The following is a 13174-nucleotide window of genomic DNA, read 5'->3' as shown; positions in this document are numbered from 1 at the left end:
TTAACCAATTTCTCAACCTGCCCTGCTACCTTCAACGATTTGATCAAAAAGACTCCCAGGTGACTGTTGGCTGCAGCCACTTTCTAATTGTACCCTTGAAAAGAGACTGGCAGCAAGCATTAAAAGAAATCCCAAAGTATTCTATAGACAGAGAAATAGTAAAGGGGTGGTAAAAGGAGGAGTGGGGTCGATGAGGGATCAGAAAGAGGATTTACATATGGAGGTAGCGGGTATAGTTCAGGTATTATCTAAATTCTCTGCGCCTGTCTTTGCCAAGGAAGAAGATGCACCCCGGGCAATGGTGACAGAGGAGGTAATTCAGATACTGGAGGCGTTTAAATTAATAAAGAGGATGTATCAGATATACCCTGTTAATAAGAACATACGTATGAACATACAAATTAGGAGCAGGAGGTGGACACTCGACTCGTCGAGCCTGCTCCACCATTCAATACGTTCATGGCTGAACTGATTACTCCACATTTCCACTGACCCCCGATAACCTTCCACCCTCTTGGTTATCAAGAATCTACCTACCTCTGCCTTAAAAAAATTCAAACACTCTGCTTCCACTGCCTTTTGAGGAAGAGAATTCCAAAGAGTCACAACCCACTGAGAAAAAAATTCTCCTCATCTCTGTCTTAAATGGGCGACCCTTATTTTTAAACAGTGACCCCTCGTTCTAGCTTCTCCCACAAGGGGAAACATATTTTCCACAACCACCCTGTCAAGACCTTTCAGGATATTATATGCTACAATCATGTCGCCTCTTCCTCTTGTAAATTCCAGCGGAAGCAAGCCTAGGCTGTCAAATCTTTCCTCGCATAGCAGGTCACCCATTCCAGATATTAGTCGAGTAAACCTTCTCTGTACTGCCTCCAACGCATTTACATCAGTCCTTAAATAAGGAGACAAGTATGGTATACAATATTCCAGATGTGGTCTCACCAATACACTGTGTCTCTGAAGCATAGCCTCCCTACTTTTGTATTCAATTCCACTCGCGATAAATGATGACATTTTCCTAGCTTTTTTAATTACTTGTTGTACCTGCATACTAACGTTTTGCGTTTCATACACTAAGACGCCCATATCTCTCTGTATCTCAGAGCTCTGCAATCTCTCACCATTTAGATAATATGCTTCCCTTCTATTCATTCTTCCAAAGTGGACAATTTCCCAGTTTCCTACATTATAATCCATTTGCCAGGTCTTTGCCCACTCACTTAACCTATCTATATCCCTTTGCAGACTCCTTATGTCCTCTTCTCAAGGTACATTCTTACCTATCTTTGTGTCATTAGCAAATTTAGCAAGCATACCGTCGGTCCCTGCATCTAAGTCATTTCTATAAATTGTGAAACGTTGAGGCCCCAGCACAGATCCCTATGGCACACCACTCATTACTTCTTGTCAACCAGAAAAATGACCCATTTATGCCTACTCTCTGTTTCCTGTGAACGAACCAATCTTCCATCCATGTTAATACGTTACCCCCTACACCATGAACTTTTATTTTATGCAATAGCCTTTGATGTGGCACCTTCTCAAATGCCTTCTGGAAATCTAAGTACAATACATCGACCAGTTCCCCTTTACCAACAGCACATGTAACTCCCTCAAAGAACTCCAATCAATTGGTTACACATGATCTGCCTTTCACAAATCCATGTTGACTGTGCCTGATTACCTTGAATGTTTCTAAATTCCCTGCGATAACATCTTTAATAATAGCTTGTAACATTTTCCCTAAGGCAGGTGTTAAACTAATTGGCCTGTAGTTTCCTGCTTCCTGTTTCCCTCCCTTTCTGACTAAAGGAGTTGCATTCGCTATTTTCCAATCTAAATGAACCTTCCCCGAATCTAGGGAATGTTGGAAAATTAAAATTAACGCATCAACTACCTCACTTGCCACTTGTTTTAACACCCTAGGATGTAGTCTATCAGGTCCCGGGGACTTGTCAGCCTGCAGCTCCAACAATTTACTCAGTATCTTTTCCCTGGTGTTTGCAATTTTCTTGAGTTCCCCCTCCCTTCCATTTCCTGACTTACAGCTAAAGCTGGGATGTTACTTTTATCCTCAATAGTGAAGACCGATGCCAAATATCTGTTCATTTCATCTGTCATCTCCTTATTTTCCATTATTAATTCCCCAGATACACATTTTATAAGTTCAACGCTCACTTTGTTACCTCTTTTCTTTTTTATAAAATGTATATATAGTGGGCGGCACAGTGGCGCAGTGGTAAGCACCGCAGCCTCACAGCTCCAGGGACCCGGGTTCGATTCCGGGTACTGCCTGTGTGGAGTTTGCAAGTTCTCCCTATGTCTGCGTGGGTTTTCTCCGGGTGTTCCGGTTTCCTCCCACAAGCCAAAAGACTTGCAGGTTGATAGGTAAATTGGCCATTATATTTTTTCACTAGTATAGGTAGGTGGGAGGGAAATATCGGGACAGGTGGGGATGTTTGGTAGGAATATGGGATTAGTGTGGGATTAGTATAAATGGGTGGTTGATGTTCGGCACAGACTCGGTGGGCCAAAGGGCCTGTTTCAGTGCTGTATCTCTAATCTAATCTAAACATATATATATATATAAACTCTTACTATCTGTCCTTATATATCTATATAGCTTTCTCTCGTCCTCTAATGTTACCTTCCTGATCCGTCTTCTAGTCATCCCTTGCTTTTTAAAAAATATTCTGTCCAATCTTTTGACCTGCCTCCCATCTTTGCGCAATTATAGACTTTTTCTTTAAGTTTGATACGACCTTTGGCTGTTTCACTTAATCATGGATGGCCGGTCCCATCCTTGGAATGTTTCTTTCTCGTTGAAATGTGAGTATTCTGAAATATCCCCTTAAATGTCTGCCACTGCATCTCTATTGACCTATCCCTTAACCTGATTTGCCAGTTCATTTTTGTTAGCTCTGCGTTCATGCCCCTATAATTGCCCTTATTTAAGTTTAAAATATTGTTCTTTGACCCACTCTTCTCTCCCTCCAACTTATTGTAAAATTCAATCATATCATGATCGCTGCTACCTAGAGGCGCCTTAACTGTGAGGTCATTAATTATTCCTAATTCATTGCACAATACCAGGTCTAGTATCGCCTTCTCTCTGGTTGGCTTCACAACGTAATGTTCCAAAAAATTATCCAGAAAATATTCTATGCACTCCTCATCTAGGCTACCTCTGCCCATCTGATTTTTCCAGCCTATCTGCAGGTGAAAATCTGCCCCAAATTATCACTGTACCTTTCTGACAATCTGCCATTATTTAATCATTTATGCACCGTCCCACAGTGTGGTTAATGTTAGGTGGCCTTCTGACAACTGACTTCTCGCCTTTATGATTTTTCATCTCTACCTGAACTGCTTCTACATCCTGGTCTCCTGAACTAAGGGTATCCCTCCGTATTGTGCTGATATCATCATTAATTAACAGAGCTACCCCTCCACCTATTACAAACTTCTTGTCCTTCCTAAATGCCATGTATCCTTCAATATTCAGGTCCCAGTCTATATATGTAAGTGACACAGACCTTGGTGCACAGGGCACAACTTCAAAGTTTGCAGATGATACAAAACCTGGAAGCATTGGGAACTGTGAGGAGGATAGTGCAGCACTTCAAAAGGACATTGACAAGTTGGTGGAATTGACAGGCAGTTGGTGGATGAAGTTCAATGCAGAGAAATGCGAAGTGATTCATTTTGGTCGGAATGACATGGAGATAAAATATAAAATGAAGGGTTCAATTCTAAAGGGGTTACAGGAGCAGAGGGACCTTGGTTTAATAGTGCATAAGTCATTGACGGTTGCAGGCTAGGTTGAGAGAGCGTTACATAAAGCATACACTGCCCTGGGCTTTATTAAAATGCGAATAGAGTGCAAGGAAGTTATGTTGAACTTGTATAAGACACTAGTTCGCCCTCAGCTGGAGTATTGCATCCTGTTCTGGTCGCCACACTTGAGGAAAGATGTGAGGGCATTGGAGGGAATACAGAGACGTTTCATGAGAATGGTTCCAGGGATGAGGAATTTCAGTTATGAAGATAAATTTGAGAAGTTTGGATTGTTTTCCTTGCAGAAGAGAAGGGTGAGAGGTGATTAGACAGATATATTCAAAATAATGAGGATTCTGGACAGAGTAGGTAGAGAGAAATTGTTTCCACTGGAGAAAGGCTCGAGAAGGAGAGGACACCAATTTAATGCATTTGGTAAAGAAAAAGCTAAAGTGACATTCAGAACATGTTTTTCATGCAGCGAGTGTTTAAGATCAGGAATGTTTGTCTGAGAACGTGGTACAAGCATGTTCAATTGCAGCATTCAAAATGGAACTGGACAGTTATATGAAAAGGAAGAATGTGCAGAGTTATGGAGGGATGGCAGGGGAATGGAACTGAGTGAATGTCTCTTTCAGAGAGCCCATGCAGTCATGATGAGCCGAATAGTCCCCTTCTGAACTGTAACAGTTCAGTGATTCTGTGATAATGCCTCTCCTCCGTGTTCCAACCAGAATGTATCAGTTCACACTTCTCTGCATGAAATTTCATCTGCAACCTGTCCGCCCATTTCATCAGCCTCGCTTTATCCTCTTGAAGTCTATTGCTATCCTCATTACTGGCCATGTTTTCAGGCAAACTCGCCTTTTTTCTTCCAATAGTTCAACGGTGTTGAGTTTATTCGTTGCAGCTACTTCCTGAACTATCTTAGCTCCTTTGTTTAATATTCTCTGCATTTTACTTTCTCAATATTTCCTAAAATTTAAAAGGCAATATGCAGGCAGTGGTGGGATCTTCAGCGCAGTTTCCTCTTGTGATACCCACAATAACTGCGGACCCATTACTTCGGCTCCTCGAGGCTGAGAAACCTGCCTCTCTCCCTTCCATGCTCCCCAGTCTCAACATCACAATCTGTGCAATACGTCAGATCTGAGGCCAAGCGATCATTGCAGACGGACAGCCGGGCTGACAGTACATGCCTGGTGGCCACTGCTGGGTTGATGAATGGCGAGTTGGATTGAGATTGAGACATTTACAGCGGTTCAGATCATTCACTGCGGCTTTAGGGAAAATCTCAATGGAAATTGCTCTGTCTGTATTGTAAATGTACGGGGTATCAGGTATTTGCTGCTCCCGGTGGAGAATCTTTATTAAAGATAGTACTAATGATATAATTTTAAACATTGATCCGAATATTAACATTAATTCCAACCGGAGATTGCTGGGATTACTATGATCTGACTGGATCATCCCGGATTGTTTTGCTTCCACTTCTTCCCAGATTCTATCAGCCTCGGCGGGAGATGAGAGACTGAGAAAGATTTTTACCTGAGCAGATGACGCCGGCATCATTGGAGTGTGAGAAGGAATAGTGACCCCATTGAACTGACTTACAGTCCCGCAGAGCGGCCTCGGTCCCGCTGCACTCTACATTCCACGTCACAATGGGTCCGGACCCTTCCCCAAAGTGAGCTTCACCCGGTGCAGAGACCGCAGTTCCGCAGCCCAGCTCGCGACACACAACAGCGGCGTCCGGCAGGTCCCAGAGATCATGATCCACAGTCCCCCACTGACCCCTGTAGTGAATCTCCACTCTCCCAGCGCACTGGCTGCCCCCATTCACCAGTCTCAGCTTCGCCTTCTCTGTAAAACATCACAAATATCATCAAGTGGTTATAGTGTGTGAAACTCACAGGTTCCCAGCGCACGTACCCTCCCCATTCACCAGGGCATGAATTGATAGGAGCATCAGTCTGCACTCAGCACCCTAAAAGAACCCGAAGTAAATATTACACATAAAAGAAAAAGGAAACGGAAATACTAATAAACGATGCAAACGAGCAATAAGCCAGGAGACAGCCGGATATTCCCACCAACACAACGGCTCCAATGGGAATGGGGTGGCGACAGGCTGAGAGTAGATTTAACCTGCAGAAGTGGGTAGAGGGGCGTGGCTGTAATGATCACATGTTTACGTGCTCAGTACTCATTGGGCGAACACAGTAAGCTCCCAGCACCACAAAAGAGATGAGGAAATTGCCCCCTCACCCAACACAGCCAATAAAGGCAGGGCTCGATGGTGATGTAATCTGGGGATCAGTGTAGATGGTGAGGTGGACCTTTGGACCGGCAACAGTGTCAGTGGAGGTGATCCTTCACACTCTGCTCTTCAGAGACCCTCAATTGTTGTCCCTCTGCATGACGACAGCAGTCATCTCTCAGCTCGATAACAGTGTCAGTGGAGCTGACCCTTCACACTCTGCTCTTCAGAGACCCTCAGTTATTGTCCCTCCAAATGAACACAGCAGCCATCTCTCAGCTAGAATTAAAAATCTTTACTAACACTATGTGGGACACACTCCCTTTCTGACTAGCAACAGGGCAACGGCTTAATCCGTGATCAAAAAGGTGCTGAGATTGTCGCCAAGCTTAATATTTAATGGGATGGGTTGGAGCAGAGAGATAGCAAATCGTGTGAAAATAAAGGGCGATTACCTGACTGGTCAGCCTTACTGTTCCCAGGTCTGCCTGAAATGAGAAGTTAACAATTAGTGTTCACTGGGGAAATAAATGAATGAAACTGTCAGAAAGAAAAAACACAAATACAACTAACTGCAGGGTCATTATTCCCGTCACTTTGCCGAAGAAATTATAAGGGATATGTGATTTAATTCCTTAAAACCGAAAATACAGTTTCTGCAACAAATCAATATTGTTAATGGGCCTAAATGTATCCAGAATTGTTTTCACATATACACACACTGACACCCGGATACATTCTCTCCTTGTGGCGGTGGGTGGGCCTTATGTATTACTAGTGTGAAGGTGCCTGAGAAGGCGGTGGTGATGGTCCTCTCCCTATTAGAATCTTACAATGAAACAGCACAGAGGGAAGCCATTCGGCCCATGGTGCCTATGCTGTCCCTTTGTCAGTGCAGTCTAATTAGTCCCACTTCCTTTCCCCATCGCCCTGTAAATTTGTGCTGATAGTGCTCTGACCATTGATGACACGTGTGTAGGTGCCCTGAGCAGAGGGTGGTGATGGATCTGCTTTTAAACCCACTGGTGATGGCACTCTCAGCGAATTCAGTATTCTGATCTAAAGTTCGAGAAGGCATGGGAACATTTAAATTAAATTAAAGATTTTCCGATCCTGTGATGAATTTCAATGCCTTTTCATTTACTGCACATTTACTCCACCTGTAACTTTCAAAGTTTCTATAAAGCTGTAACTGGGCCTTTCTGCTGTTCAATAAAATATATAGTTTCCTCAAACAAAACAAAACACGATAAAGGGTCTGTCAGTCTCCTAACTCCGTGCTGACTGTGTCTTACTGAATTGCTGCTGTTCTGATTCTCTTGCAACCTGCCCTCGCCGACGTGCCCTATTCTTTTACCCGTTAATAATGTTCGATCAATGGTCCTCCCGTTTACTGGTTAAGTGTTTCTGCTTTTTAAAAATGCAGTCAGTCGGTTGACTCTTCCAATCCCCCTGATGACAATGTGTCTCACAGATCCCCAGGTGTTTTTACTATTCTCGACATTATATACTATAGACGGTGTATTGACCTGTTCCCAATCTCCCTGATCACAAAGTGTCTCACAGCTCTCCAGATGTTTTTCTATTCACAACGTTATATACTGTAGATGGTGTGTTGAATTGCTCCCCAACTCCCTGGTCAAAATATATCTCCCATGTATTGTTGCCTCTTTGTATACTCTGGTGATATATTATTGCCAACGGGACACCAATTCCTGTTCTCAGCTGTGCCTTCTGATTAATCTTGAATGCGTTACAATTTCCCAACTATAATGTCACTGGTCTCATTATCGTCCTGATTCTATAATGTAAATAGTGTGTGACTTCCTCCCAGTAGGAGCCTTAGCATTCCTCCCAAATTTACCTGATAATAGTCAGTTCCCATCAGTTGCCTTTTCAGCGACCCAATGCCAGACAAGGGGGAATAACCTTTCAGTATTTACTGAAAAACGGTTCCAATCTCAGTGTTTCTGCAGAGTCCGGAAATCCTCTTCAATCCATTCATTAATTTCCCCTACTCTTCATGCAATTATCATTTCAGCCTGTAACCACCTATGTCATACTGGACTTTTTTTTTCAGATAATCCAGTGGTTCAAGAAAAAAAGCGCACGAGTATCTTCTTAGGGAAACTAGGGATAAACAACACATGGGTGCAGAACAATATCGCCAACATGACGATAGTGGTTCAGGAAAACCTCCCCCTATCCCATATGGCTCAGTAGGGTTGTTCAATAAATTATGTCTGGCCAGCAAGCTCATATTGCGAAAATGAATCTAAACAATCTGTAACCGAAATTCCCATATTTGTCTATTCGACAAGTTTATTTCTTACCATCTCAGATAAATGTTCAGTCGTTCCCCTTTCTCAATCATTACTATTATTCCATTTATCTACACTACTTCTCATGTCCGCTAGCTCTCCCATTTTGCTCTCATATCCTTCCTCACAATTTCTAACTGCTCTCATTATTTTTCTTGAAAAAGTTTGAATGCATTTCTTTGCATCCCGTTATCCAAATCACCTCCATATACAGGGAATATACCCACTATTCTCATACTCTTCTGGTCGGCCTCCTACCCTCGGTAAACTTCAACTGATCTAAAACTCTGCTGCTGTTATCCTGGCTCGGACAGTCCCGCCCACCCGTTTCCCCTGCTCTCACTGACAAGTGGTAACTCCCGCTTCCCAACACCTCAGATTTCGGCGGTCGCACCATGACCTTCCCGATGTTTAGACTAATGGGTTTGGTGCAAAACAGTTAAGTTATCTGGCGTTCGCCAGAGCTGGCGGGCAGTCATAAAGGCGGGGCGAAAGTGTGGCGGGTCGAAGAGACTTAGTAGTTGGCAGGAAAAAAGACAAAAGCGTAAGGGGAGAGCCAACTGTGAAACAGCCCCGACAATCAAACTTTTCTGCAGCACCTGTGGAAGAGCCTGTCACTGCAGAATTGGCCTTTTTAGCCACTCCAGGCGCTGCTCCACAAACCACTGACCACCTCCAGGCGCTTACCCATTGTCTCTCGAGACAAGGAGGCCAACGATTTTAACATTTTATACTTATGTTAACTTGCTATTGTACCGTATTACTACAAACAGGAACATGGAAATATTAATTATAAATAACAATCAACTCAAAGGGGGTGAACGGAAACGGGATAAACGTGGGATAGACAAAGCCCAGAATTTAAACTCTTGAATGAGTTACAGAACCAGGGACAGCGGTAGTTTAGGGATTACAAAATACAATCAATGCAGAGAGTTTATAAGTACATGCTTGTCACGGCTGATTATTAAGTGGGTCAAGAATCAAAATACTTATATTATATCAAACTATTTTAGGTCCAATTTGAACTACGTCCACAATTAAGTGAGCTCCTGTAGATTTCAGAAACAAATTATTTGATAGAATTACAGTTTTTGTAGGGTACAACCACAAGCAAAGCCTGACAGAAGAAACTCATATGAAACAATCCAGATGCTGTGCGTCAACAGCATTATCAGTAAATTTTAACAATCTCTATCCATAACACATCAGCTAGCGTCTGAAGATACGTTACCACGGTTAGAAATAGCCAAACACGCATCAACCATTTACAGTACCGAAAAAATTTGTTCTGGGCACTGTCTGCTGAATTGAAATATGCAAACGAATTCAGGATTTCTTCCACAGGTGACCAGAGTATGGGACATGTGGAAGGACATTAAAGAATTTAATAGGAGTAGGATTAGGCCATACTGCCGACACAGCCTACTCCGCCGTTCAATAATATAATGGCTGATCTACTGCCCCAGATGTACTTTCCCACCTTTCCCCAGAGACTGGGAAACAACTCCAGATCCTTCATTAAACACTGCATCGCACCATATAAAAAATAATGGGACATGTGGAAAGATATTCAGAAACACGTCTGGATATTAAATACTACATCAAATGTATGAATCATACAGAAAGAGACTGAGAAACACTAACTATTACACAATACCGTGCACATAAATGTATAAAATAGAAAGCATGATTTAATGTAAAAAGGCTTTGTTTTGAAGATTGTCGGTGACTAAATAAAATTGTTCATACGCCAAATCTCCTGAAAACAGTAGCATCATTTCTGGAGGGTGTAATTGATAACTCTATTAATAATCAGTACAAATGCAGCTATATTGATCCCACCTCCTGTTAATATATTACACAATATTTATTGCCCTTTCTGAATATTCCAAATGCTGTACAAACTATTTAATCTAATTCTGTCTGTCACACGGCACTTCACTGAGAAATTCCGGGGACAGGTATCTCAATGTGGGATGAGTCGGCTAGATGCAGATCCCGGTATTCTGCAGTTCTCACTCACATACACTCGATTGTAACATTGAGCACTTTCTACTTCAAGGAATCTCCTTTTTAAACGCCTGGTTAGAATTTTAACTCCAGTCTGCTGCGTCTGCACGAGAGTCTTGGAAACAACATGAAACCAACACTTACGGTGTTTATATTCAATTTTGGTAATAAAACTAAATTTAACTCAAATCTCCTCTGGAAATGCAATTAAATGTTAATCAGATGACAAATATTAGATCCGTTTTTGCTGTCAGCGACAAAAATGGATAACAGTTCCCTATTTGAATTTGATGAACTTAAAACCAAACAGGACCAAATGTATTTAATGACAAATTTATAAATTAAGGAAACTGTTTCAAGATTCATTTTCTACGATCTCAATAAATGACAAATTAAAATAAATATGCACATTTCCTAGAAATTGATTTTGATCTGGGGCCAATTGCTAAAAACAAGATTCAGGGAGTCAGATAGATTTCATACTTTCTCTTTGTTCTGTGGCTTGCAGAAAATATCCTTAAATTACCTTCAAATTCAGGATTTTAGAATACAAACCCTTTTACAAAAACAAAAGAAAATTCATCATGGAAGTATGTAATAACATTTAGGGAGCGTTTCCCTGTCGTGAACCAGCATTTGTTGTCGATAGACATTAACAAATGTAACCAAACCCGCACTGGAAACAGTGAGAAACTGAATCGAATCATCCATTGAAAAACTCTGCAAAAATATCGAGCAGGTGGAAGGAGACTATTCATGATATCTCATTAAACAATTTGCGGTGTTTTACATAAAAGAAGCATGTGGAAGGAGACTTTGTCACATATATTATTACTTGACACTACATATGAATATGTGAAATAAGTTGAGAATTTACAATGCAAAGTTCTACAGTTGCAAGGTCATCATTAAGAAAACAATAATAAATGGAAAATCCTCCGGAGATTTTGGAATGTTCAGTAACATTATCTTTTGGAGAGGCACTTCACAATTACAGTAATAACTAATGCTAATTGAAACAATATTGGTTCTGCCTCCAGTTAATATTATACAATATGATAAGATCATGTGCAACACTCTAACGTGGAACAAACTATTTAAATTATTTCAGTTCCATTCAGTATGTCGCACAGGGTCAGACAACACTTCGACTGTGAAATACCTGGGACAGAAATGCCCGTGTGGGTTCATTCGGCAGTTGATTTAGCTTTGACTGCTGTTCTATAATCCCTGCATTACCATCGAACCCAAACCCCGAGACCTTCTATTCTCACTGTGATCACGTTCTACTGCTAGATTGCTGTGTTTAAATCATCTGCTTAGAATTTCAACACCAGTCAGTTGTGTCGGTACAAGAGCATCAGAGGACCAAATAAAACAAATTGCCACGGTATTTGTTTTCAATTTTGGATTTAAATCAAAGTTTTGCACATGTCCCTCCTGGGGATTTAGACGACGTGTTAATCAGATGCAAGCTATTATAAAACAATGTTTTCTGATAGCAAAAGAATGAATAATTGTTCCCTATTTAAGACTGACGGAATGTAAAATCAAACCATCAGCTCAAGCTCCGTATTCAATGTGAATTCTACAAATGTGATAAACTATTTCAATATTCTCTTCATATGATAGCAAAGAATAACATTGTTTTTTGTCATAAAGCATGCCTGCTTTTAAAAATGATTCTGAGCAACTAACGATTGGGGAAAAGGATACAGGGATTCATACCTGCTTCATTGTTTATATTTTCTGTGGCTTGAATAAAGTTTTCTTTAAATAATCCACAAAACAGGATTTTACTCTCCAATTATTGCATATTCATGGAAATATAATTCGTTAAATACAGAAAGTATCTGATAACACTGGGACTACGTTGTCCTGTCAGTAAACCAATAAAGTATTTTTATAGACAGAGATTAATAAATGGAAGCAAACACACACGGGAAATAGTGAGAAACAGAATGGAATTATCAATGGAATAACACAACAAACATCGAGCCGTTGGAACAATAATAAAGAACAATATCGCTAACTCATTACACACTACATGGCACTGTGTAAAAATATGTGATTGGGAAAATTGAACTATCTTTAGGCACTGTACAAAAATGAGGAAATAGTAGAATTAATTTAATATAAAAGATATCGATCTTGAAGATCATCACTAACTGGTCAATAATACAGAGCAAATTCCCCAACGATTTAGGAACTTTCAGTAACATCATTTTTTGCAGAGTGCTCGTGAAAATTATACTAACAATAAAAACGAATTGAAAAATATTGGTTCCATCTCCAGTTGAGTGGTTATTATAGAATGAATATAACACTTCAACACTGAACAAATTACTTTAAAACATTTAGTTTCATGAACTGTATCACTAGGACAGCAGACAGCACTTGTATTGAGAAATATCTGTGACAGGAATGTGTGTGGCAGTTCATGTGGGCAGTTGATGTAGTTTTGACTGATGTTCAACACTCAGTGAAATAACTTACACACAGACCTCGAAACACTCCATTCAAACAAAGACGACACTCTACTTCTATCAGACGCGCTTTAAATAATCAGATTAGAATTTCAATTCCAGCTGGCTGTGTCAGTATAAGAAACACAGGGGGAAATATAAAACAAACTCCCGCAGTCTTTGTGTTCGATACAAATTCAACTGGGAATTCAAAATACCCGTTAATTCGATGTAAAATATTCCAAACTCGTTTCATGTAACCAAAACAATATTACTGTCAGCAGTAGCTCAATTGCCAGCACTCTGGCCTCTGAGTAAGGAGATGGTGGGTT

The sequence above is a fragment of the Heterodontus francisci genome, unplaced genomic scaffold (assembly GCF_036365525.1).
Source record: "Heterodontus francisci isolate sHetFra1 unplaced genomic scaffold, sHetFra1.hap1 HAP1_SCAFFOLD_236, whole genome shotgun sequence".
Taxonomy (NCBI): Eukaryota; Metazoa; Chordata; class Chondrichthyes; order Heterodontiformes; family Heterodontidae; genus Heterodontus; species Heterodontus francisci.
Note: the sequence above shows the minus strand (reverse complement) of the source record.